Source organism: Heptranchias perlo, chromosome 1, assembly GCF_035084215.1.
Source record: "Heptranchias perlo isolate sHepPer1 chromosome 1, sHepPer1.hap1, whole genome shotgun sequence".
Classification (NCBI taxonomy): domain Eukaryota; kingdom Metazoa; phylum Chordata; class Chondrichthyes; order Hexanchiformes; family Hexanchidae; genus Heptranchias; species Heptranchias perlo.
The window spans coordinates 117,344,126-117,370,897 of record NC_090325.1 but is presented as its reverse complement, the minus strand read 5'-3'; the positions used below and the strand labels follow the sequence as shown (position 1 = coordinate 117,370,897).

At 46.1% G+C, this 26,772-nt stretch overlaps 1 pseudogene; it reads left to right on the top strand.

The window, feature by feature from the left end:
• The first annotated feature begins 13,946 nt into the window (after positions 1 to 13,946).
• LOC137314792 (uncharacterized) overlaps positions 13,947 to 26,772 on the top strand; it is a 37,605-nt pseudogene continuing 24,779 nt past the window's right edge.

Here is a 26,772-nt window from a genome sequence, read left to right as displayed (position 1 = left end):
TGAAATGAGTATTTTTTTGCATAAACCATTTTCTTTATACAATATATTTGACAATCAAATTTTTTCTCCTTTGAGTATAAAATCATTTGTATTGTATTTTTCAAATAAAACATGGTAAAGCATTGCCTTAGGTACCCTCCAATTTCTCTTTTTGAAGCAAATAACATATTAATATAAACAGGACCAATATCAGGAGCAAAATTCTACTTGGAAAACAAGGCCCTGTGGTTGCATGGTTCAGATATAAAGCATTGAACATCAACTGCTGACGTAAATTAAACACATGGGCCTAGAAATTGGTTTGGCATGAATTGGGGGCAGGGAACGGTCCCTGCCCTGGAACGGGTAGGCTCGAGGCACACCCGAGATTGGGCCTCATTTACAGGGTGTCCCCAGGCAGCTCACTGGCAAAGAGGATTTCAATTTTGGGCTGCTGCTTTTCCGGCAGGCAGGGGAGGCAAGTGGGAGGGAGGAGGTGATCGAGAGGGTGGAGGGATGGTGATCGGGAGGGACGGGGTCGATCGAGTGGGGTGGGAAACATTCAGGGGTGGGAATGAGGCGATCGGGAGGGAGGGGAGCAGCCGATCGGGGAGGAGGGGGGGCGATTGGTTGGGGGAGGTGATTGGGAAGGAGGGGCTGATCAGGAGGGTGGGGGAGACGATCGGGAGGGGATAGGTGATTGCAAGGGGGAGGCGATCTGGAGGGAGGGAGGAGGCAATCGGGAGGGAGGGGCTGATTGGGAGAGTTGGGGAGGCGATTGGGAGGGGGAGGCGATCAGGAGGGAGGGGGGAAGCGATTGGGAGGGAGGGTCTGATCAGGAGGGAGGGGAAGACGATTGGGAGGGGATAGGCGATCGTGGGGGCGAGGCGATCGGGATGGGGGGGGGGAGGTTAAGAATTTTTCAGCTGCTAAGTCAAAAATGTAAGGTCCGTCATTATAATATGTTAATAAGGGTACTTTCATGAGATTTTGGCAGCAATTTGAAATGAACGCCTCCAGCACAGATTTTCCAGGACTCGGGAAACTTGGCAGTAAAGTGGAGGCAAGATTGAACGGCGCCTCATGGGGATGGTTAAAGGTCCAGTGTCCCGACATGAATAAAGGCTCAGTGCTCACAGTTGCTTTCTCAGAACCCTCTGGTAAATGTTTGCTGAGAGTTCTTGTAGTGACAGATGTATTGGAGAACTTTGGAGGTTTTCAAACAGAGAACATCAGGATGGGCGGTTCCATGGCTGCTTTAGATTTGACTTCAGACGAGGAAGACAATCACCATCCACAGCAGCAAGATGGGAGCTGCAGGTGGACAACAAAGAGGTGAACACCAGGGAGGCGAGGGCCAGGAAGGAGAGCAGCAGAGGGGCCGAGTTCGCAGGAGCCGTTACCCACGGAACAGGGTGTACAGACAGAGGCTCAGCTTCCTTGACCTCTCTGGAGAGCATTGCTTCCACAGGCTCGGATTGACACAGTAGGTGGCCGCAGACGTCTGCAGCCTCCTAGAAGAAGAGCTGCTCCCTGCTGGACCTGGTGGCCATGCATTGCTAATCACTGTAAAAGTCACCACCACCCGAAATTTCTAGCCTCTGGCTCCTTCCAGGGCACCACCGGAGACACATCGAGGATCTCTCAGTTGGCTGCACATAAATGCAGGTGCCGGATGGGTTGTTTTGCAGAGCGTCCACTTATGTCAACTTCCTCTGCAACGACAATAGCCGGCATGAGCGAGCAGTCGTATTCACTTCTCTGGCTGGCTTCCGACAGGTGCAGGGTGCCATCGACTGCACACACGTGACAATCCGAGCACACCCAGATCAACCAGGAGCATTCGTCAACTGTAAGGGATTTCATTCCATCAATGTTCAGCTGGTGAGCAGCCACAAGGAAAGGTTCATGCAGGTCTGTGCCAGATTCCCAGGGAGCTGCCATGATGCTTTCATACTGCGGCAGTCCAACATCCCAGACCTCTTTATACCAGGAAACAGACTTAAGGGTGGCTGTTAGAAGACAAAGGATATCACCTTCAAACCTGACTGATGACACTTGTGAGGAACCCCACCAATGAAGCCCAAGAGTGGTACAACGAGAGCCATATCACCACCAGATGTGTGATCGAGCAAGCCGTCAAGATATGCTTCAGGTGCCCTTCAGTACTCACCAGCAAGGGTCTCCAGAATCATCGTGGGTCATGCTGCTTTCTGCACAACATTGCACAGCAGCATGGGTTAGAGGTGGAGGAGGAAGAAGGCACTCATCATCTGATAACGAATCCAGTGGAGAAGAGAAGGAGGAGGAGGAAGAAGAGGAAGAGGAAGAAAGGGCACCCAACGCCAGACCAGCCAATCGCATTGCTGCTCGGGATGCCAGGGATGCCCTAATAGCTCGAAGGTTCAGTTAGTCACTCACCCTGGACCAAAGTAACTATCACATCCCCCGTCCCCCTCCCCCCCCCTCCCCACTTACACAAAGCAATCCTCTAACCAGCCATTCACCCATTGCACATCCCCCAATTGGTCCCATCAATTCATGGCTTCACATTCATCACCAAGCAACTGAAAAGGTGAGTTGCCATTGCCACCCAACACGCAAGAATGGGCAACCCGAGGAAGTGGTCCAAATTAATAAATTTTATGTGAGGTAATAACAAAAGGAAACTTAATAACATAACATTTTTACAAAAACCCATGTGCATACCCTTGGTGAATTACAATATTTTTTTCTTTGTTTGCCTACCGCTACTACATGCTGCAACCCCTGTGACTTCAGCAGAGATAGTGGCACGCTGCTCTGACTGCTGAGATGCTCTCGGCCCACATCCTATGGGCATTGGAGTCTCTGTGAGCCCAGCCAAAGGCCGCTCCACTTGCACCTGTGCAGGGGCAGACTCGGCCATCGGGAGACGAGGCAGCATGTCAGGTACTGGTTGTGGGGGGGGGGGGGCAACGGGTAAGATGTGGGAGCGCTTTGAGTGGAGTCCACACTTCCATGTCCCCTTTCGCCATCATCCCTCTCCAGGGCCACGGCCACATGATTCCTACCACTCTGCTGGGAAGCAGCTTGGTGCAGATCAGTGACGCATTGTAAGGTCACGGATAAGGTATCTGTCATCCTGTTTAAGGCGGCAGACATGCTGGCATCCAAAATCTGCACGCTGTGACCATGGCGTGCACGGACAGGTTTGATAGCCGTGCTTGAAGCTCCATGGAGGCGGCCATTCTCTCCTTGGAAGACATTCTTGCAATGGCCTACAACAGTAATTGCAAATGTTTGAGCTGGACTTCTCCATCCTCTCTGCTATTGTGGAGATTGCGTGTGGCACATCTGCCAGCACCTAGCAAATTTGCTGCTGTCCCTCGATGATTCTCCTTTTCATCGATGGCTCCTGTGACCAGCTGAGCAGAGCTTGGGGAAGAGTGCACCCACCGACGCGGACTATCCACAACCATTCCTGCTACCAGTGTCTGCTCATGCTCACTGGTGAACTGTGAATCACCAGGTGAAAACCCAACTAGCTGTCCAACAGGACCCACCGAAGTGCGAGTATCTGCACTGGTGCCTCGTAGTAAGTCCTGTGACGGTGTACCCTCAGAGGGAACCAGGTCCTCTGAGGAATCTTCCTGTGGAAAGTCGACAGACTGCTGCTCTACACATGAAGACCCTGGAGGAGAGGAGAGATGGATATGAATTACTACTGGCAATGTAACAATGTTGCCACTTGGCATAATTACGCTTATCATATTTCATTCGTTGCTGAAATCGAGTCAACATGACTGTTGTATGAGATGTGGGTCAGAGATATTTTAAATTCTGTCACCAGGCAGTTGCGAACTCCCAGTCTCTCCATCTGGTCAGGGATGCAGATATGCCACTGATCTGCATGGCTTCTTCCTCTGCATCTGTCAGTTGAACCATCTGTGGCGGCCCACCTCCAGTTATCTCCCTCTCCCTTGTGTTTTGTGCTTGCTTATCCTGCAAGGGGGAGCGACAGACCTATGAGTGACTGTGTAAGGCATGTCTTCACCCATGTATCAGGCAGATGCATCAAATTACATAAGGATTGGGGTGAGTGGCTGTGGTGGATGGATAAATGGGGAGGTGAGGAAGTGCATGGAAAATGAATGATGGGTTCTCTTGAAATTTAAGTGGCTGTGAGGAGTGATATGATGGAGTACGCTTGACAAGATAGAGTGAGAGGGGATGGTATGCACTAAAGGATGTAGATGAATCTGCAACTGTACTCACCTTTCCTAACCTGATTAGGTCATTAAAGCGCTTCCTGCACTGGATCCAGGAACAAGGCACCTGCTGCTGGCCTCCTCAGCCACCTCCAACCACAAGATAGCAGTAGGTTTCTTCCTCCCGTTGCTGAGGAAGATTATCTCCTTTCTGCTCCTCACTGCACCCAGCAGTACATCAAGTAATGCATCGTTAAATCGAGGCGCAGCCCTTGACCGTCCAGAATCCATGTTTAAACTTCCCCGTCTCTTTGCACAAACTCCTAACTCTGCCAAATTCCATCTTTGAATTGGCCCTTTAAATGGTCGAGTTGAGATCGCACCATGCACGTTCGTATCTCGCCCGCTGTCGCGCATTGGAGACATGAAACCCGGAAGTAAAATTTTAATAAGGTAGCCTTGTTGAAATTGGACGTGCCGACGCGCCAAAACTTCTTCTGGGTTTCATGCCCGCTATCGCCCCACCCGCCACTGCTCAGAACATGCCTCTGAATTATTATCGGGCCCAGATAGTGAGAGAGAGAGAGAGAGAGAGCAAAAGAGAAAGAAGGAGCGGTTGTTGTTTAACAAGTAAGATTTTGTTCTTTTGGTTTCTTATATGATTTGCAATGGCATTTTAATTATCTCAAGTAGGGATATGGTAAGGGTATTGTAAAGGCCTAAGAATACAATTCACTTGCAGTAAATCCCCAATCTAAATTACAGATGGAAGCAACTTCAGCTCTGTCAAGTCATGAGTCCATTATTCTTATATAATGTTGATATGTCAAAAATGTTGAATGTATATCTTCTATTTTATTGTAAAATTTATATTGTGTTCCCCCTTCTTCATGATTAATGCATCAATCATGTTACAGATTGAATTTCAGCCAAATTACTTGCATTATCGATTCAACCCTATCAGCATATCATCCAGCAGAACAATCATACAGAAAGAGGAGAATAATGCACCATTGAGAATAAATGATGAGATGCAGGTTCAGGATTCTACACTGTTGCTTCTTGGGTTTTAATAAGGCTCTCTTAGAATTTCAAAAGTTTATTGTTGGGTCAAGACTGAACTTGAACCACGGACTTCAGATTTTACCAGGATCCTGAACAAACGGAGCACCTCACCAGCAGTGCGGAGTTCCAGACATCCTTTCACTTACATTGAAGACATATAGCTCACTCATGGCACTGGGGTTTGTGAGGAATGATTGTTTCATATTTGTGGAATAACTGCCATAAACTACCAGCCTTCAGTGAGAATTCCTTTGCTTTATTACACTGCTGTATGTAGGAACCATGCTGCACAAGCTAGAAGTATACCGGAGGTGTTAGGTCACAACTCGCTGACTATTTACATAATTCTAATGCAAGCAGTTATTTCATGTTAAGCAACTTTGCGAAATGAATTCCACGTGAGATGAGGGCCTACATAATTTGTCAAGGACTCAATGGGGGTGATTTTGACTTCAGACAATAGTGTAAAACAAGCGATATCGGCTTGACCAACCATTAAAAACATTTCCTGATTGACTTCAATGGAAACAAAAATCAGGAGAGGTGTTTAACGGACGGCTGAGCCAAAATCACCCATTTGACACTATCATCAAAAGTCAAAATTACGCCCAATGTCTCAAGGAGCCGGCTTGTGGTCACTGGTATCCATGACTAGTTGGTATAAATGACCAGGATTGGGTCAGTATTATAGTAGTGGTGGAACTTCCAGGAACTAGTGACCACAATATGATTAAATTTGAGATTTTCTGTTAATCAGCACCAGTAAGGACCAGGGCAAAAAAATGTGGGGTTGGATTTCTGTGAGGGGTTCCCCTGATCACCCACCATTACTTTGGCAGAAGAACGATTTATGCCATTTTTCTGGGGTGGGGGGTGGGGGTGGGGTTCTGCTGCACTTCTGCTGAGGTGAATAACCTCCATAGGTGGGAGAACCCCCACGTAAATCAACTCTGATGATTTTAAGAAGGAAAACTTCAAAGGGAAGAACTTAAAGATATTAGCTGGGAAATCTTGATGAAAGATACTCCAGCTGAGAAAAAATGGAACATTTGTAATGCTATCGGCCGAGAAATTGGTTTGTGCTAACTGGGCCCAGGGGTCGATCCCTGCGCCGTAACGGGTGGGCCCAAGGCCATGACCCATGTAGTGGTTATGTTACTGGACTAGTAATTCAGAGGCCTGGACTAATAATCCAGCGAATGTGAGTTCAAATTGCACCATGGCAGTTGGAGAATTTGAATTCAGTTTTATCAAAACATTCTGGAATAAAAAAACTAGTATCAGTAAAAATTAACATGAACCTATAGGATTATCGTAAAAACCAACTGGATCACTAATGTCCTTTAGGGAAGAAATCCTGCTGGCCAATATGTGATTCCAGTCCCACACCAATGTGGTTGACTCTTAACTGCCCTCTGAACTGGCCTAGCAAGCCACTTAGTTGTATCAAGCTCAGGACAACTAGGGATGAGCAATAAATGCTGGCCTTGTCAGTGATGCCCACATCCCAAGAATGAATAAGAAAGAAAATAAACTTTGAAGCTGCATCTGGTAGCTTCCACTTTCAGAAACACGCTGAAAATGGGGGTTTCCGAAAAGTCCATTTTCCTTCAATCACGCCGTTTATAGTGACATGTAGTGACCGAATGATTCATTCAGTTTTTGCTATTGTACAATGTAGAAATAAATGTAGGCCGCAATTTGCCAGCATTTGTTAAAGGGAGATTCATTTCACTTTGATGATGGCGCAACTATCATAGCAAGACTGTGAATGACTTAATGGACATGATTTTAACCCCGAACAATGTGTGGGTTGGGGGTGGGGAGAGGCAGTAAAAATTTTTAAAGTTTGGAGAGGGAACGAGCCCCGGCTCCAACGTGCCGAAAAATTAGTTTCACCCAGACGTTTCACCCAGTTTCACCCAGGCTTCGGAAACCCGGAAGTCCCGTCGGCAATTAAAACCGGCGGAATGACATTTAAAGGGACAATTAACATTGTTGAAGTACTTAAATCAGTTAAATTTGTGGGGATTGAGGCAGACAAACAATTTTAACTCTGCCTGAACATGACTCCCGTGGCCTCTGAAACACGCCATGGAAATGGAGGCGAGTTGCAGCTGGCGGCCATTTGGACATTTAAGCGAGTGATTGACACATGGGGATAAAAGGTAAGTTTTTGCAGCAGGCAAGCAGTTCTCTCAGATAAACCTTTGGCTGGGAGATCTTAGTGTTTAGACTCAGATTTCTTTGTTCATGCTCAGAATTCTTCTGTTCAGACATATTTGTCAGCATTTTGGGCCCCCTCAAACTGACACCATCAGGATGTGGGGGTGGGAGGTCGCAACAGATGTATTCAGCCCTACATCTGAGGAGGAAACACGTCACCATCCATGCCAGGCACGCGTGCAGTTCTGGGAGTTGCCTCTCCACAAGACAGAGGTGAGCCACGGGGACCTGCAGAAGAGCAGAAAGGGGAACAACAGAGGGCCCAACGTCGCAGGAGGCACTACCCTCATGAGAGGGTCTATAGGCAGAGGTTGAGCTTCCTGGACCTCTCTGAGGAATAGTGCCTACGAAGGCTGAGATTGAGTGGCAAGGTGGCCGCAGACGTCTGCAGGCTCCTTCATGCAGAGCTGCTCCGACAGGGCCTGGTGCCCGCACATTGCTCGTCGCAGTTAAAGTGACCACTGTCTTCAACTTCTTCACCTCCGGATCCTTCCAGGGTGCCACTAGTGACATCACCAGGACCTCTCAGTCGTCTGCCCATAAGTGTATACGGCAGATCACGGATGGCTTGTTTGCCAGGGCATTCCACTACATCAACTTCCCCATTGAAGACATCAGCCAGACTGAGAGGGCAGTGGGTTTCCACTCTCTGGCTGGCTTCCCATGGGTACAGGGCGTAATTGATTGCACACACACATAGCAATCTGAGCACCTCCTCATGAGTCAGGAATGTTCATCAACCGAAAGGGTTATCACTTCATCAATGCGCAGCTGGTTTGTGACCACTGGAAGAGGTTTCTACTGGTGTGTGCCAAATTCCCAGGCAACTGCCATGATTCATTCATTCTGCATGAATCCAACATCTCGCCCCTTTTCCACACACTTAAGGGATGGCTGCTTGGAGACAAGGGATCCCCCCTCCAGACAGGCTCATGAGGTCTGTGAGGAACTCCTCCGGGGAGGCACATAAGCGGTACAACGACAAATCACAGCACCGCCATGTCTGTCATAAGGCAAGCCATAGGACTGCTGAAGACGCGCTTCTGGTGGCTGGATCGATCTGGGGGAGCCCTTCAGTATTCACCGGCGAGGGTGTGTAGAATAATAGTTGTGTGTTGCATCCTGCACAACATCGCTCCACAGAGAGGGTTACTGATGGATGAGGTCCAGTGTGTTCCACAGAGAGGGTTACTGATGGATGAGGTCCAGTGTGCTCCACAGAGAGGGTTACTGATGGATGAGGTCCAGTGTGTTCCACAGAGAGGGTTACTGATGGATGAGGTCCAGTGTGCTCCACAGAGAGGGTTACTGATGGATGAGGTCCAGTGTGCTCCACAGAGAGGGTTACTGATGGATGAGGTCCAGTGTGCTCCACAGAGAGGGTTACTGATGGATGAGGTCCAGTGTGTTCCACAGAGAGGGTTACTGATGGATGAGGTCCAGTGTGTTCCACAGAGAGGGTTACTGATGGATGAGGTCCAGTGTGTTCCACAGAGAGGGTTACTGATGGATGAGGTCCAGTGTGTTCCACAGAGAGGGTTACTGATGGATGAGGTCCAGTGTGCTCCACAGAGAGGGTTACTGATGGATGAGGTCCAGTGTGCTCCACAGAGAGGGTTACTGATGGATGAGGTCCAGTGTGTTCCACAAGCAGCCGCACCTGCCTTCAACATTGAAGAAGAAGACGAGGAGGATGACGGGGAGGAGGATGAGGACAACGACGATGGGTGAACAATCAGCAGAGCAGCGTCTCACCAGGCTGCTTGTCATGTCACGGTCTCAATCATACTTGTAGATTCTCATAGGGAGATCTGCAAAACTCAAACCACCTGTAAGAACCACCACAACCACAACCCCCCAGCTTCCAGGTTGCACAAAACAGTCATACAACAACACATACACCCATTGTAAATGCTCCCAATGGGTGGCATCAAGTCTCGCCATTCATGAGGAAGCACATGTAAGGGCGCTTTCACAAAAAGGACTCAAGAATGGGCAAGACGTGAAGTGGTGGTGATAACTTCACATTAAATGTTATGATTAACATAAACCAAATTTAAATGAACAACATAACAATCCGTCAGACACCCTTGTGCATGCCCTTGGTGATTACGAAACCTTTGACTTCCTCTTCCTACAGCTTCGACATGGTGCATCCCCTGTGGCTGCAGCAGAGGTAGTGGCAGGTTGCTCAGATTCATGCCCGGAATGCTTAGATGCTTTCAGCCTATGAACTCTGGATTTTGGAGCCTGTGAGGGCCCCTCGAAAGACTGCTCCACCTGCACCTATGCAGGGACAGGCTCAACCACCTGGAGAGGAAGCAGCATTGCGGGTACTGGTTGGGGGGTTGCTGGGGACAACAGGTGAGATGTGGGTGCGCTTTGAGTGGCGTCCCCACTTCCAAGTTCACTTTCACCACCATCCCTCTCCTCGGCCAGGACAACATCATTCCTACCACTCCGCTGGACAACAGTTTGGAGGACATATGTGATGCCTTGTAAGGCCAGTGCTAATGTATCTGTCTGCCTGTTAAAGGCAGCAGAATGCAGTTTGCCCTGAATCTGCATGGCCATTGCCATAGCCTGAATGGACTCATTTGTGAGCAGTGCTTGAAGCTCAGTGGAGGCTGCCATTCTCTCCATTGCAGACATTCCCGCACTTACCTGTGCCACCAATCCACTAGCGATGGAGTTGGACTTGAAGAGGGGTGTGCCCACTGACGCGGACTCTCCACCGTTACCCCTATCACCAGCGTCTGCTCGTGCTCACCTGTGTGTGCTGACTCACCAGGTGTCAACGCAACTAGCTCATTACTGGGACCCACAGAGGTGTGAGTAACTGCACTGGTGGATAGCTCGCTAAGATGTGACGGTGCGCCCTCAGAGGCCGGGTGCTCCTATGAGGAATCACCCTTGACCACATCTTTATTCCGTTACGCCCGGAAGAGAACATACAGCAATATTAATAATCATCGCAGAAGTAATGTTGTGATGAGCGTACTGAAGTGTGCAACAGATGAATCATTGATAACATCAAGCCATGTTGAGTGTGAGGAATGTTAAAGTTCTGTCACCAGACGTTTGCAGGGTGTCAGTCTCGGCATCCCCGATGGCCAGGCACTCCACCAGCTGGCTTAACTCCAAAGCTTCCTCCTCTGCATCTGTGAGGACCACCATTTGTGGAGTCCCCCCTCCAGTCCTCGCCTTCTCCCTTGTATTTTGCGCTCTCTTCTCCTACAAGGGGAGAAAGTACAAACGTGTGAGTGAGTGAGGGTGAAGTGGTCACCCGATGGATGAATTACTTTGGGTCAGGGTGTCAATGAAGCAGATGCATCAGAGGGTGACTATCAGACAGATTGATCACATTGGATCAGGATTGGGGTGAGTGGGAGAGGTGGGTGCACAAATTCGGGGGTGAAGAAGTGCACAAAAAGTGAAGGTAACTTGACACTGAGCCTTAAGTGGGTGTGAGGAGTGATGTAGGGCAGTGTGAGGAGGGGTGATGTTCACCACAGAATGCAGATCAATAAGTAACTGTACTCACTTTTCCTGACCTGGTTAGGCCATTAAATCTCTTTCTGCATTGTAGCCACGACCGGGACACCGTGCTCCTGCTGCTGACCTGTTCTGCCACCTCAGCCACACCTTCTTTGTGACAGAGTCAGGTTTCGTACTCCTGTCAGGTGGATAAAGCACCTCCCTCCTGCTTCTCACTGCACCCAGCAATGTCTCCAGGGAGGCGTTGGAGAACCTAGGTGCTGGCTTGACTCTGGAACGTTGCATGGTGATTGTAGTCTCCTTTCTCCTTCAAAATGCATTGTTGGAGTGGCCCTTTAAATGGTGGGCTTTAAACGCGTCATGCAGGTGCACAGTCTGCCCACTGCACAGTGTGAGGATGCGAAACCTGAAAGTTGAGTTAAATTACTTCAATTGAGTCGTGATCGCTTGGGAAACTGCACGTTTTTTTCTCCGGGTTTCCCACCCGATCATTTACCCCCCTGCTGAGCTCCCGTAACCATGTTAGAATCATGCCGAATGTTACACTGCCCTTGCACATCTGGAGTTATCACCGTCTGACAACAGTTATAAAACGAGTCTACAATGAATGAATACAAATAGGGAAAGGACTTTTAAATTTCAGAAAACTCTCAAATGGTTTCACCCCAATGGTCCCTCCTCATCCCATGTTTCTTCCTTTGGTTTGGAGGTTGGGATTGGCTGTCATCAGAGCAACTGTACAACTGATTTACAACTACCAGGTTGACCTGTTACCAACAGTTTTGTTTCCCCCCTCTTCCCACTCCACAAATGTACTCTGCCGTGACATCACCATCGGCTTTTATATCACTGAGGTCCCAGTGTGGAGGGCAATTAGACTCCCTAGTTTAATAATTTGATATGAAAACTTGTCACTGATTGTAAAATGGCATCACACAACTGAAACCCTAATTGAAAGAAAGGAAGAATGAAAAAGTATAATTGAGACAAGCCCACACATATTGCCTGGCTTTAGGCTGTGGTGTAATCTCACACAGAAAGCCTACACATCCCTAGCCTTACGCTATTATTTAAGGTGCATCGCAATAAAGATGTACGGTCTCCTTAATAAACAAATGAAGTTAAATTTTTTATCCTCCGGGCACAAGGACCAAAATAAATTACTACTGAAATAATTTGTTTTGGATTATGCTGTAGTAAAAGAAAAATTAACTAGCAAGCCGTGCAAATGAGATAGTGATTCCATTTAGCTCTTCTTTCGTTTCAATATCCAGGATACATATTCCTTAACCATGTCTCCTGCAATTACTGCACTGGTATTTCCCTACTGCATAAAATGCTTGTTTTATATCTGATATTGTGGGTAAGTTGGAGGGTTTTGGAGTTTCTCATTTTTAGCTGGGAAGCAGAAATGTAGCTCAGTGTTATGCCTGAATGATAGTACTGTACAATGTAGTCTCCTTTGTCCACGAGTGTGAATTGCAATGCAGAATCTTCATTCAGCAGTTCACTTTCTCTCTGTAATGGTTTTAGTGATGTATTGTTTTTGTTACAATTTTGAGTACACGATATATATTCTGGACAGCTGCTGACACCAGCAGAAATACTTGGAAAACCTGGAAGCCTATAACTGTTAAATGGTTTATTGCACAATTCCCGCTTACAGTCAGAACAGATAAATAGTGAACGCAGAAATTTTTAGTAGTTTGTTGGTTTTTCATAAGCATTAATATACTTAGAGACATTAGACACCAATGGTTAACTCCTGAGATATTCCATATGGGTGCATGGAGGTCCCTGTGGCACAACAGTTGACTCTCACTGCCGCAGGTAGTCCAATGTGAATAGATGATTGTTCCTTCAAGTCATTGTGGACCAAATGATGCACCTAAGTCACAGCCTTCCTGCTGAGCCTAAACTTCCTTGTGGACTGCTGCTCTGTGAGGTTCAGATAACTGTGTTTGTTGTGATATCTTCACTGGCTTGGGCTAGTTTGCTGTGTGAGTAGTTTGCCTCTTGTGCTGACTATGCTATACTACAAGATAGTCAGCAATGCATGCTGTACCCATGTTGTAAAAGTGAGAAATGAAACCTCTCTTTATTCATTTATGTTCAGTGTTAGATTTAGAAATTTCTGAAGGAGGACACACCAGCATCTCTTTCCAAGAAAATTGCCTTTTGACATTTGTTGGTGCATTTTAGAGTATTCGGGTGCACACTGAACATGATTTTCTGACCATTAGTTTAAGCACCTGAATTTGTAATATGTGCTTCCAGTGGGTGATGCTCCCTGTCAGGAGCACAAATTCAGAAAATTACCCCTTGTGTGAATATACATATATATATGTATATAATATATATATTTATATATAATAAACCTTATGACATCTTTAGTATTTCATATCACTAAGCTTAGTGTTAAAATAAAAGATATATCCCACTCAGCTGGGCAGAAAATAACGAGAATGGTATAAAGCCAGTGAGCGTTACTGTGATTATTACAGTCTGTTTATTGTCATTATAAACTTTCTATTTCTGAAGGTGGAAATTTGAGCTGGAGCAATATACATTTGGAAGGCTGAAGATGAATAAAGGTTTAGTAAATAAGTTTTACATATTTTCCAGGAACTCCTGATTTCAACGCACACATATTCAAATTGGAAGTTATAATATTTGTACAGATTACTCTACTGGTTCAAGTGTGCAAGTACAGTCGACACAAAAACAGCAAGGGGTAGAAATTCATCTGGGTCTGTTTGCGGCCCAGTCCTGGTGTTGCTCAGGCTGCACTCCCCCCTACCGAGAGGCCTGAGGCCGGCCCAAAATTTGGCCACTGTTCGGTTGGAGGAAATGTTGACTTATCCACATGTCAGATAAGCAACCTGACAGCTTGGAGGAGATTGTGGGGTCGAGGGAAGTAGTGGAGAGTTAAAGCTGGCTGTGTCTAAGCTGACCCCATACCTGCAGAGGATGTCACCGAGGGACAGCATGTCGATGAAGAAGAGATGGGGCCTAAGGAGAAATCCTTGTGGGACTCCAGACTTGATGCTGCTGGGAGGGGGGAGGGTAAGAGAAGCCATCAAATTGAAAATAGCCATTATAATGCAGTATTAAGTGTATAATATAAGTAGTGGAACGTGAAAAAGTTGGAGCGACATTAATAAGATGAAAACTTCATGTACCTGTCAGTAAATGACACACAATATGGAAGAATTGGATTCAAATTTCTGTAGTTCAGTTGAATTAGGCCGGGGTGATCAGCAGGGTCAGGTGCAATATCTGCAAACCTACTGCAAACTATGCTGGAAAATGCTATCATGCTGTAGCAGTTTCATGCAGTATAAAGTAACGAGTGAGAGGGAGATGTTGCAATGGTCTAGTGTAGCATATCTGTATAGCACAACTGGTAGACAGACCCTGGGGGGAAGAGGGAGAGGGGGAAAGAACTGCAGTAACATGTGACCTGCCTTTATGAAATGGTTGTTTTCTGCTGTACGCATATTCCAATTACAAATGTGGAGTGAGTGGGGCTAATAAGTCCATGCGATGTGAGTTAATGATTAGAGGACTGCAACTACATTTCATATTGAAATCAAAACTACATTTTAATTATTTCAAAAGTACTATGACTCAGTTTATGTTATTTTGTTTCTAAAAGATAAACAGCTACAATGCAAAAGTGTGGGCTGGATTCGTTACGTGGTGAGTGGTAATGGCTTTTTGATAGTAAACTAGTGATAAATCTACCCACTTACTGGTAATGGAGTATTTTCTGTTTTCACTATAGTAATATTTCAACTAGAATGTTAATAGTTCCAATTAAATATACATTACAGTAATGTAAACTAATTGGTTTGATCACCCAGAAATGAACCACTGTAAATGAGGCTACAGGTGTTAGCTTCGAATGTGGAATGTGATAAAGGGAGGAACCACTGAAAGTGAAAATGTAGACATCCATTTTCAGAGAAGCTGAGGTGGAGTTCCTGTGGAAGAATTTTGAAAGAGGTAGAAAACCATAACTGGAACAAAAATCATTCCTCCTAACACACGAAGGGGAAGGCAGGGGATTATGGGGGTTTAATTCAGCTTCATGTGGGGCGCAAAATGGGTGGTAGCGGATCGGCTGCCCATTCTATTGAAGTTAGTGGAATGGAAAGTCGGACAGGGTGTATAAGGGGTGTCTGATCCGAAACCACCCGTTTTACACCATGGTCGAAGTTGAATTTCACTTCTACAATTCCAGAAAATGCCATATTAAAGGAAATGAGATTGACCTGACTGTTGCAAAATCTTTAATGTTGAGCAAAAGTGTGTTGGCAGAACTAACCTTCGATTGGCAGCAATTGGACAGCAACAGAAGGGGGCAAAGATAGAATAGTCCCAATGGATCTTGACAATTGTTGAAGAGAATGGGCCAATTTTAATTGGGTGAAGTAGCCGTTAACGGGGCGATAATAGCCTCCATAATGGGGTCAGTAATCTTACCGCCCTGTTAATGCTGATGCTCTGGCTGCTACCATTTTTACAGGGTCCTGTCCCTGTGTGGCTGAAGCATCTGCCTGTAATGTGCTTAGGACCTTGATTGCCAATTTAGGACCGAGCTGGTCAGAGCAGGCGCTGTGTACTCTCCGGCCAGTTTTACTGGAGAAACAGTCCACATGGCTCTGAATAGGTAAGTTTTAAAGTATTTTTGTGAGACCAGGAGGAGCAGGAATGCATCTGCAGGCTCCACAAAAATAATGTGGACCGTTGCTGCCCTAGGCCCCTCCCTTTGCGATTAAGATCCGCCCCCCCCCCCAGGACTTATAACCGGCAGGCTGGCCTCTGGACCGCCAGATGTTGCACTGACCTGAATCCAGCCAGTTGAATCAGGACATCTGTTTGGGGCAGGCAGCTTACCGGTTCTATTTAAATGAGGCCTGGGCCTCATCGCTGCCTGACCCCTACCCTGCACTCTCAGTTATTTCAAACTTCAAATAAAACAATGTTTTCCTGCTATTCCTGTTGATTTGGTTACATTTTTATTCTCAAGTTATACTGAAGCCCCAAGTCCTTAAATAAATTTGTTTCTGGGGAAAAGAATGCATCACCACCAGTGGACATATTACCATCTATGCAACTGAAGGTTGCACTGACACGAATGGTACAGAAATTGATCCTGGGAATATCAACAGCAATTAAATATATACATCATCAGATGCTCAGTTCACTGGTCACAAACATCAATGGTATTTTCTTTGTTAATAAGTTCAACATCAACAATTTAAACCTCGAGGCTTTAGGAGGCAGCGAATGTGGGTATTGCTGAACTATAGGCTTGTACACTGCAAGGTATTATCTGCAAGGGGTTTTACTCAGACGGGCAGGAAACAGAAAAATATTGCACCAAGTTGTTTGTGAGCTATTCACTAAGAAGAGGTTGGGTCTTTCATACAACTCCAGACTGATGATGTTCAGTCCTCCTGTAAGATATCAGGTGACCAGACTGAAGAGGTTGCTGAAACTGTAGCAAGTGCTACAGTGCTTCAATAACAAACCAGGCTGTAACCCTCCCTGTTCATTATGCACATTCCATGGCAGAAGTGTGCTGTCTGCCACATTGGTAAAGGCTTCAGTACAGGCATCCGGGGTGGTGCCTGAAACAGGCAAAATGCCCTTTACATGAGCAAATAGGGGGCCTAACGCCTGTTTGGGGCCCCTTTCGGAAATTGGGCTGTCAGCGTGCATCTGTTGCATTCAGGATAACCATGTGTACACGTGGCCTAACTAGCAGTCCTTAAAGGGACCGCTGGAGGCCGCTCCCAAAAAGGTAAGCTTTTATAAAAATACTTCCCTGAATGTGGAGCCAGGAAGAGCAGGAGCACCCACTGGCATCACAGCAGTTCCAAAGACCATTGCTGGCCCCCGTTCAGCCCCCTCCCATGTGACCCCCCCCCTCCCTAGTGATCACCTCCCTCCCTTCCAATTGTCCCTCTCTTTCCAGATCATTTCCCCGCACCGGCCCCAGGACCTACCTGAGGGCCGCTGCAAGGGAGGCAGCCGGCCTAACTTCATCCTTGTTGAACTGGCGAGCTGTCTCTGGATGCCCAATTGGTGTCCGCAGCTCTCCAGCAATATGCTGAAGAGGCTTGAGGCCTTGGTTTGGGTGAACCTCCGGCCTCTGGTTTCTGGCACATGCTCCCAGCGTGCCACCTACTTCAGGCCCTAAAACGACCCTCAGTCACCCTCAACGTTCTTTGGCTTATTATTTTTCAGCAGTCTATTATTTTTAAGAGTTAATTGCACATTTTATAAGTTCAGATGTTCGCCCTCGACATATCAGAATTTAAACATTTGCTTTTCTGTTAGCTGTGCCCTCATTACAGTCTCATTCGAGCAGCGACAACCATAACCTACATTTTTTTTTGCAAGTTGAAAAACATAGAACAGGGCTTTAATAGTTCATTTGATCCATTTGGGAAGTCGGCAAGTGGCATGTTAATGAGGCCTGGCCATTAAAATTTGTCGAGCCTCCCTGGTATTGCTCCTGGACGGGCTGGCCACTCACTTTACCACATCCGCGCCCAGGAGTTAAAATCGAGCCCGATGTTCGTTGACGTGCTGTACTTTACTTCAGAGGGTTTAAACATTACAAACACCTCCATGTTAACAGCCTCATGGTTTCTTAGGAAGACTGATCGTTAAATAAATCTTAGCAAAGAGCGCACACAAAGGTTTAAGTCACACTGTTCTGAGGTATCCACTCTGTTTTCAAAAACTGTTCCCGCTGCTCCTGGCTCCCTCTGGGCCTTTTAGAGGCCTCGTGTTGCCGCCTGGCCTCTCCTTCCTCACCGCTCCTGCTGCTCCAGTGGATTGGTGGACGATGAGTGTTTGTTAATCCTCGCCCTACAGCAGAGCGTGGTCTCCAATTGCCTCGGATTTCCCTGCCATTGGGCTAAGACCTCGCTCCGCTGGGACCGTGTGGTGGTTGGTGTGCAATGACCACCCCACGTTAAAAGAATCCATGCACAGGCATCTTCCACCCCAACCCCACCCTACCCACCCAAATGAATCTTGGGACCTAGAATGTTAGGACCCTTATGGACAATCCCACCAGCGACAGACCTGAACGTCGCACTGCCATCATAGCCTGGGAACATCGGCGCTACAACATTGACATCACCGCCCTGAGCGAGACACGGCTGGCAGGTGAAGGCCAGCTTAAAGAACAAGGCGGCGGATACACTTTCTTCTGGAAAAGCAAACCAGAAGAAGAATGCTGCCTCTATGGGGTCGGCTTTGCCGTAAAAAATGAATTGGTTGGACATCTCAACGAATCCCCCTGCAGGGTAAATGAACACCTCATGACCCTACGGCTCACCCTGGCCTAGAAGCAGCGCACCACAGTCGTCAGTACCTATGCCCCGATCCTAGATGCAACGGACGAAATAAAAGAGACATTCTACACTTGCCTTGACCAGTTGTTGTCCCGTATCCCAAAGGGAGACAAGCTGATTCTCCTTGGCGACTTCAATGCCAGAGTCAGGAGGGACGCAAACCTTTGGAAAGGCGTGTTAGGCAAGGAAGGTGTTGGGAAAGCAAATCCCAATAGAGTCCTCCTCCTCCTGACGAAATGCCTAGAACATGACCTTGTCATAACGAACACCCTGTTCCGCCAGAGGCACAAGTACAAGACCTCATGGCAACACCCCCGCTCTGAGCACTGGCACCTAATAGACTACATCATCGTATGAGTGAGGGACCACGCTATGATCGGAGCCGACGACTGCTGGACTGACCACCGACAAATCCGCTCCACCATCTCCATCAACCTGGTCCCAAACCAGCAGTGGCAGAAAAAACTCTGCCGCAGGAGACTTAATGTCGCTGGACTCAAAGACCGAGAAGAAAGACCTAGTCAGCCGTCGCCTTACAACCAACATGGCGACGACCAACGAACCAGAGCTGCAGAGTGCCCACAGCATCTGGTCCGCCCTAAAACCCACCATAGTCAGCACCTGCGAGGAGACGCTCGGTCTCTCTACCAGGAAACACCAAGACTGCTTCGACGAGAATGATCAGGAGATCCAGGATCTCCTAGATTGCAAACACAAGGTGTTTCTGAATTGGCAGCTCCACCAAAACTCAAGCGAGAGGAAACAAGCCTACAGGCAAATGGAGGCCGAGGTGCAACAAAAAACCTGTGACCTAAAGAACAGATGGTGGGTGGAAAGAGCGCAGGAGACTCAGCAACTTGCCGACAACCACGACATGCGCGGCTTCTTCAGCGCAATTAAAGCCATCTACGGTCCGAGTTACCAGGGACCTGCCCCACTGAGAGCCAAAAATTGAGAGGCATTCATCAAAGACAGAGAGGCAGTCAAAGCCCGCTGGAGAGAGCACTTCGAGGACCTCCTCAACCAAGACGCAGTCCTCGACACCATCCCGCAACATGCTACCCGCCACCATCTCAGCACAACCCCAGCCCGCTGTGAGGTCGAAAAAGCCATTCGACAGCTGAAAAACAACAAGGCCCCCGGTGCAGATGGAATCCCCACTAAAGTACTAAAATATGGCGGAGAGGCACTCTTGACACGAATACATGACCTCATCACCCTTGTATGGAAGGAAGAGAGCCTGCCGGGAGATCTCAGAGACGCCATAATTGTGACCATCTTCAAGAAAGGAGATAGGTCCGACTGCGGAAATTACAGAGGGATTTCCCTACTGTCCGCCACGGGAAAGGTCATCGCGGAATCCCCCTCAACCGCCTCCCTCCAGTGGCCAAAGAGCTCCTCCCTGAGTCTCAATGCAGCTTCTGCCCATCAAGAGGCACAATGGACATAACCTTTAGCATGTGACAAGTCCAGGAAAAGTGCAGGGAGCAGCCTCAACCTCTGTACATGGCCTTCTTCGATCTCGCAAAGGCCTTCGACTCTGTCAACCGTGAGGGATCGTGGAGCAACCGCCTCAAATTCGGCTGCCTGCAGAAATTTGTCACCATTCTCCGCCTGCTCCACAATGACATCCACCACAGACCCAATACGAGTGCAAACTGGGGTCAAGCAGGGCTGTGTCATCGCACCAACACTCTTCTCCATCTTCCTCACTGCAACACTCCCCCCCCATCACCATGAAGCTCCCCACCAGAGTGGAGCTAACCTACAGGACAAGCGGGAAACTGTTCAACCTTCGACGCCTCCAGGCCAGAACCAAGACCACCCCAACTTCTGTCATCAAGCTGCAGTAAGCAGAAGGCGCCTGCGTGTGCGCACACTCAGAGGCCGAGCTACAAACCATCGTTGACGCATTCACCGAGGCGTATGAGAGAATGGGTCTCAGGCTAAACATCCGGAAAACAAAGGTCCTCTACCAGCCCGCTCCTACCACACAACACTGTCCCCCGACCATCAAGATCCACGGTGATCCTCTGGACAGGGTGGATCATTTCCCATACCTCGGGAGCCTCCTCTCGGCGCGAGCAGACATCGACGATGAAATTCAACAGACTCCAATGCGCCAGTGTAGCCTTCGGACGCTTGAGGAATTGAGTGTTCAAAGACCGAGACCTCAAATCCAGCACCAAGCTCATGGTCTACAGAGCAGCCGTGGTCCCCGCCCTCCTGTACGCATCAGAAACATGTACAATGTACAGCAGACACCTCAAATCCCTGGAGAGATATCACCAACATTGCCTCCTGCAAATCCTGCAAATCCACTGGCAGGATAGACGTACCAACGTGAGTGTTGTCTCCCAGGCTAACATCCCCAGTATCGAGGCACTGGTCACGCTCAAATTTCAAGCTGCGATGGGCGGGCCACATTGTCCGCATGCCCGACACAAGATTCCCTAAACAATTGCTCTACTCCGAGCTCCGCAATGGCAGGCGATCACTGGGAGGGCAGAGGAAACGCTATAAGGACACTCTCAAAGCCTCCCTAAAAAAATGCAACATCCCCACCGACACATGGAAATCGCTTGCCCTAGAACGCCCAAACTGGAGAAGAAGCATCCGCAAAGGCGCCAATCACCTCGAGCATCACCGAGTGGAGAACGTGGAGGCCAAGCGTAAGCAGCGGAAAGAGCACGCAGAATCCAGAGCGTCTCACCCACCCGCCTTATTAAACACTACCTGCCCCACCTGTGGCAGAGTCTGCGGCTCCAGGATTGGATCATTCAGCCACCGCAAAACCCACCCTCCTGGAGTGGAAGCAAGTCATCCTCGACCCTGAGGGACTGCCAAAGAAGAAGAAGAAGAATGTGGAATGCTGGGTGTGCACATGCATTATACTGGCTACCTTTTATATTACTGTTACCATGGGACATGCTCAATGATTTCATCTGACATCTCCTGTTGAGAAATAAATTTCAACCAAATCGAAAGTCAAAACAACTGTAAAAAGTATTGAATTTAGTTTCAAACAGAACAAAAGACAAAGCTTTTACTAACTTATATAACATGTAATTTAATCTGATCCATATGAAGTTGAATTCCTAATTTAATAAAAGCAGCCAATTTGATACTTGATTGAAAACAGTATTGTTTTGTTCAAATAGTATCTCAGGAGAGGACAATACGTTGGTCCATGCTAAACACGTGACGTCACCGAGCAACAGAAATACATAGAGCAGCCATTTTTTACATTTTCAGCTTTTATTTTAAGCTTTCTATATTTTTTTAATCCTCATTGGAAAATGGTGAGTGGGTTACCTGAGTTTTTTCGATAAATCGCCCACCGTGTATGAAACCCTGCAACTGGTGCTGCCAATTATACCCTAAGACTTTTCAGATACAATGATTCATGTATTTACATAAGAACAATGAATGTTATACATTATGAAATATTATTGACCAACTTATTGTACAAGAAGTTATAAACACTTCAATGATTCTTACTACTAATTTTGAGCACATTTAAAAAAAAAAGACGATCTGGGTAAAATTTCCTGAGACCCTGCACCACGTTTGGGGCCTCGCATGCTGTGGGCGGCTAAGTGGAAAATTATGTTTTTTACTGCCCGCGATGGTTGGGAAATCACGGGCAGGGCAGGCGTGATTTTCTGATACGCTGTCGGCTACACATGAGGCCCCACTGCTGGTGTGGGGGTCTCAGGAAATGTTGCCCGTACTATCACATTCTAGAATTGGATTACACCAAAGAACACAAACATTTGCAATCACTGTTCCTGGCCATGCAAGCGTTATGGGGGGAAGTGAGGAGGCATGTAGCTGTGTTTTTCCTTCACTGATTTTATTTTTATTGTGTGCTGTTTTTAATTATCCACATTTTTCAAATTGTTACTTTGTTTTTACACTCCTTTTTGTGTTCTGAAAATCGTTTTCACCCAGTGTTTTTGACGCCCTCTGGTACAGGCACTATATTTTAGACCACCTTTCTAATCTACATGTTGCTTCACTGAACAAACCATTCAGTCTCCGTGACATTCCTGCAGTCATTATTTCCCACTAGCGTGCTACAAGCCACATTCATTTGCACCAGTCAGAAGCCTCATTCCTAGTTGTTACAGTAGAAAGGTTTAATTATTTTAACTGAGGCCCTACTATTTATCACTGACACTAAGGCACAAAAAAGGACATCTAAATATTTTGTTCATGCCTCTAAACGTCCTTGTTTTCATCAAGACATTCTGGCATTAAACAGCATTCCTAGCAAAATCAGCCAGTTTGTAGGTCCTATTGAAAACTATAGCCCCACCCCAAACCCTGACCCAAGTTCTAACTTTCCCGGACCTGACATGAATATGTAAAGAAGGATGTTGCCAGCTTTGGCTGGGTGTCCGTGCCACCTGCTCCGGAGAGCGGATGGCAGGATCTTGGCTGCTCCAGGGTTGGTAAGTAATTCGGGGCATTTTAAGTGCCTACCTGCCCAGTTTCCGCTGGGCGGGTAGGGTTAAAATCACCTCCATTGTTTACCCCCAACAGAAAGATCTTGTTTAAAAAGAATACAACAACCTGAGGCCAATCTTTAATTTGTTTAGTCTATCTTTCTAAGTCATATCATCAAAAAATATGTAATACAGAAACTTTGCTTTCCATTACATGATAGACTGATAATGCTGATTCATTTTTTTGGTGGATGAATCAGGGCTGATTTATGACTTTACCACCTGAATATTGAGCATTAAAGAAGAAAAATCGAGCAGCAGGATGACACACCTGTAACAAGGCCTGCCTGATTTTCCTACCATTAAATGAATTGAAGGAAAATCAGCAGGAATCCATTGACAGAGTGCGATCCACCCACCTGATTTTCCTTTCTGCACTCCGTCCAGGCGATAAAGATGAAAATCTATCCCATGATGTGAATATTCAAAAATCTATTATCTATCTATCCTGATATGAAGAGTCTGCTCATATTGCTTAATCATAATTTTTGTCTGTGAGTCATTAATCTATTGGTTAATGGTGGCAAGTAATACTGGCTGTTAAAGTAAGTGATTTGTATTCAGAATATTTTTAAAAAATGAACATCATTCTCATTTTTGGTTACTTTTGACCCCATCTCTTACATCCTTCCACACCTCACATCATTTTCAGTCAGCAATATAGCTAATTCTGCTCTCTAACTGATTGTGAGACGATCAGGACTGATTAACTCTAATATTTTTCTCCGTTCTGTGCATCCTTCTAACAACCAACTGAAATTGAAAATTTACTGTGTGAGGAATCACGGACCCAAACTTGACAGAATGTGTTGATTCATCAACAGATTGTGTGTCAAGGCCAGATTCCCTTTGAAAAATTATCATAACTTCTCCCAGAGCAGTTCTAGATGGCTTTCAGTGTCTCATAGATTTAATTGCTTAATTTTCATATCAACATAGTTGTTCCAGACAGTGACTGAAAAATAAAAAAATCTCACTAGGTTTTAAACAGCAACAACTTGGACTTATATAGCATCTTTAACATAGAAAGAAGTCCCAAGGAATTTCACAGAGGCATTAAGGAAAATAGATAATGAGCCAAAGAAGGAAAGATTAGGAGGGCACACTAAAAGCTTGATCAAAGCGATGAGTTTTAAGGAGAGTCTTAAAGGAGGTGGAGAGGTGGTGGGAATTAGGGAGGGAATTCCAATGAGTGGGACCTAGGCACACCAGCCAAAGGTGGAGTGATGGGAGGATATACAAGCAAATGTAAGTCAGCTAAGAGAGGGGTGATAAATGAGCGGCCTTTGTTCAGGATGGGTTAAGGGCAGCAGAGATTTTGATGAGCTAAAGTGGAGTGAAAGATGGAGGCTGTTCAGGAGAGCATTGGAATGTTTGAGTCTGGAGGTGAAAAAAGACATGGATGCAAGTTACAGTGGTAGAGGGGTTGAGGCAGGGCGGAGGTAGAAACAGAAGATCATTATATTGGACAGGATATAGGGTTGGAACTCAGCTCAGAGTCTAACAGGATGTCAAGGTTGCAAACAACCTGGTTCAGCCTGAGATATGGAATTTGTGGCAGGTGTCAAAGACAATGGCCTTCATCTTCCCAATGTTTAGCTGGATGTTGGAGAAGCAGTCTGACAGCACAGAGGCTACAGAGTGATCTAGTGAGGTGGTAGAGAGGTAGAGCTGGGTATTATCGTCATATATTTGGAAGCTGATTCCATGTTGGCGGATGCTAGTATTTTTATCTAAAGACTGAATGTAAAGCAAATTTATTGTCACAGGGCAGCATGTAGATGAGGAAGAGAAGGAGGCCACAGATGGATCCTTGAAGGACTCCGGAGACGATGGTTCTGATTGGGAAGAGAAGCAATTGTTAAAGAGGCTCTGGCTACAATCTATTAAAAATAGAAGCAAGTGAGGGCAGTCCCAAAATAAAACATTCGAGACTTTTTTAACGTGATGTTCCGATTAATTTGAGCTGAGTGTCTTCTCTGAAGGAGGCAATATTGCCACAGTTAACTTGAAACAATCTTGTACATTATGGAATCAGGAGAACCAAAATGGGCAGTAGTTGGTAGTGAGAGGGTGTAAGAAAAACTATAAATAATAACGTCCACTCTCTGTTGATACTTTAAGGTAATTCAGTGTGTATTTTGCTGGTAACATGTGAACCCTTGTTAACATCTGAAAAAGCAGAAACTATAAGAAGAGGATGTGCCTCTGCAGTGAACCTAAACAATGATCCTATCACAGATATCATGAGACTGAATGTTCCTCTTTCAGATCTTGCAATGAGTAATTCTGCAAATATGTGGGTCAATGGGGACTGCAAGCTGGCAGATGTTTATAAATAACAGTTCTATATGGTTGACTGTTTTATTATGATGCAGTCCTCTGACCCAGGGTATTCTGTGCTGTGACTGGTCATCTAATAAGAAAATAATCCTGCCCTAGGTTATAACTGCAACCATGTTGTATTCTTTGAGAAGTAGCGCCTGGAAATGGGACATTTGTATGACAAATTTCAATACTATTGCACCTAAGGGAGGGAATGTTCGATTTTAAATGCATTTTTTGCTCGAAACTAGTAATGCAGTGCAGCAAATGTAGATTTTTTGTCAGAAGTCCTCACTATCCTCCTCACTATTTACTACCTTGCCAAGTTTTGTATCATCCACCAACTTTGAAATTGTACTCCCTATACCCAAGTACAGGTCATTTATATATACAAGAAAAGCAATGGTTCTAATACTGACCACTGGGGGACCCCACTGCATACTTCTCTCCAGTCAGAAAAATATCCGTTCACCATTACTCTCTGCCTCCTATCCCTTAGCCAATTACCACCATCCCTTTAATCCCATGTGATTCTATTTTCTGAATAAGTCTGTTATTTGGTACTTTATCAAATGTCGTTTGGAAGTCCATATATACAATATCTACTGCACTACCTTCATCAACCCTCTCTGATACTTCATCAAAGAATTCAATCAAGTTAGTCAGACACGATTTGCCTTTAACAAATCCGTGCTGGCTACCCCCTATTAACCCATGCTTCTCCAACTGAGAATTAATTTTGTCCTTGACAGTGGTCTCTAGTAGTTTTCCCACCACTGACGTTATACTGACTGGCCTGTAGTTATCAGATTTATCCCTCTCCCCTTTTTTGAATAGGGGTGTAACATTTGCAATTCTTCAGTCCTTTGGCACCACTCCCATATCTAAGGAGGATTGAAAGATTGTGATCAGAGCTTCTGCTATCTCCATCCTTGCTCCCTCAGCAACCTAGGATGCATCGCATCTGGACTGGGTGATTGTAACTTTGAATGATGCCAACCTATTTAGCACCTCCTTTCTATCTATTTTTATCCTATCCAATATCTCTACTCCCTCCTCCTCTACTGTGACATTAACTTCATCCTCTTCTTTTGTGAAGACAGATGTAAGAGACTCATTCAATACCTCAGTCATGCCCTCTGCCTCCACAAAAAGATTTCCTCTTTGTCCCTAATCGGCCCCACCATTCCTTTAACTAATCTTTTACTTTTTATATATTTATAAAAGATTTTTGAGTTCCCTTTTATGTTGCTCGCCAATCTTTTCTCATCCTCTCTCTTTGCCCTCCTTATATCCGTTTTCAATTTCGCCCTGCACTCTCTGTATTCTGCCTGGTTTTCTACTGTATTCTGTACCTGACATTTGTCATAAACCTGCTTTTTCTGTTTTATTTTAATCTCTATTTCCTTTGTCATCCAGGGAGTTCTGGCTTTGGGTGCCCTATCTTTACTCCTCATAGGAATATGCTTGATTTGTACCCGAAAACTATCTCCGCCTTGAAGACCTGCCATTGCTCAAGGTTATCTATCTAACCTTGTATCCTACATTTTTCATCCTTGCCTGGTTACCTTGCGATGCAACGATTACACTGTATAATAG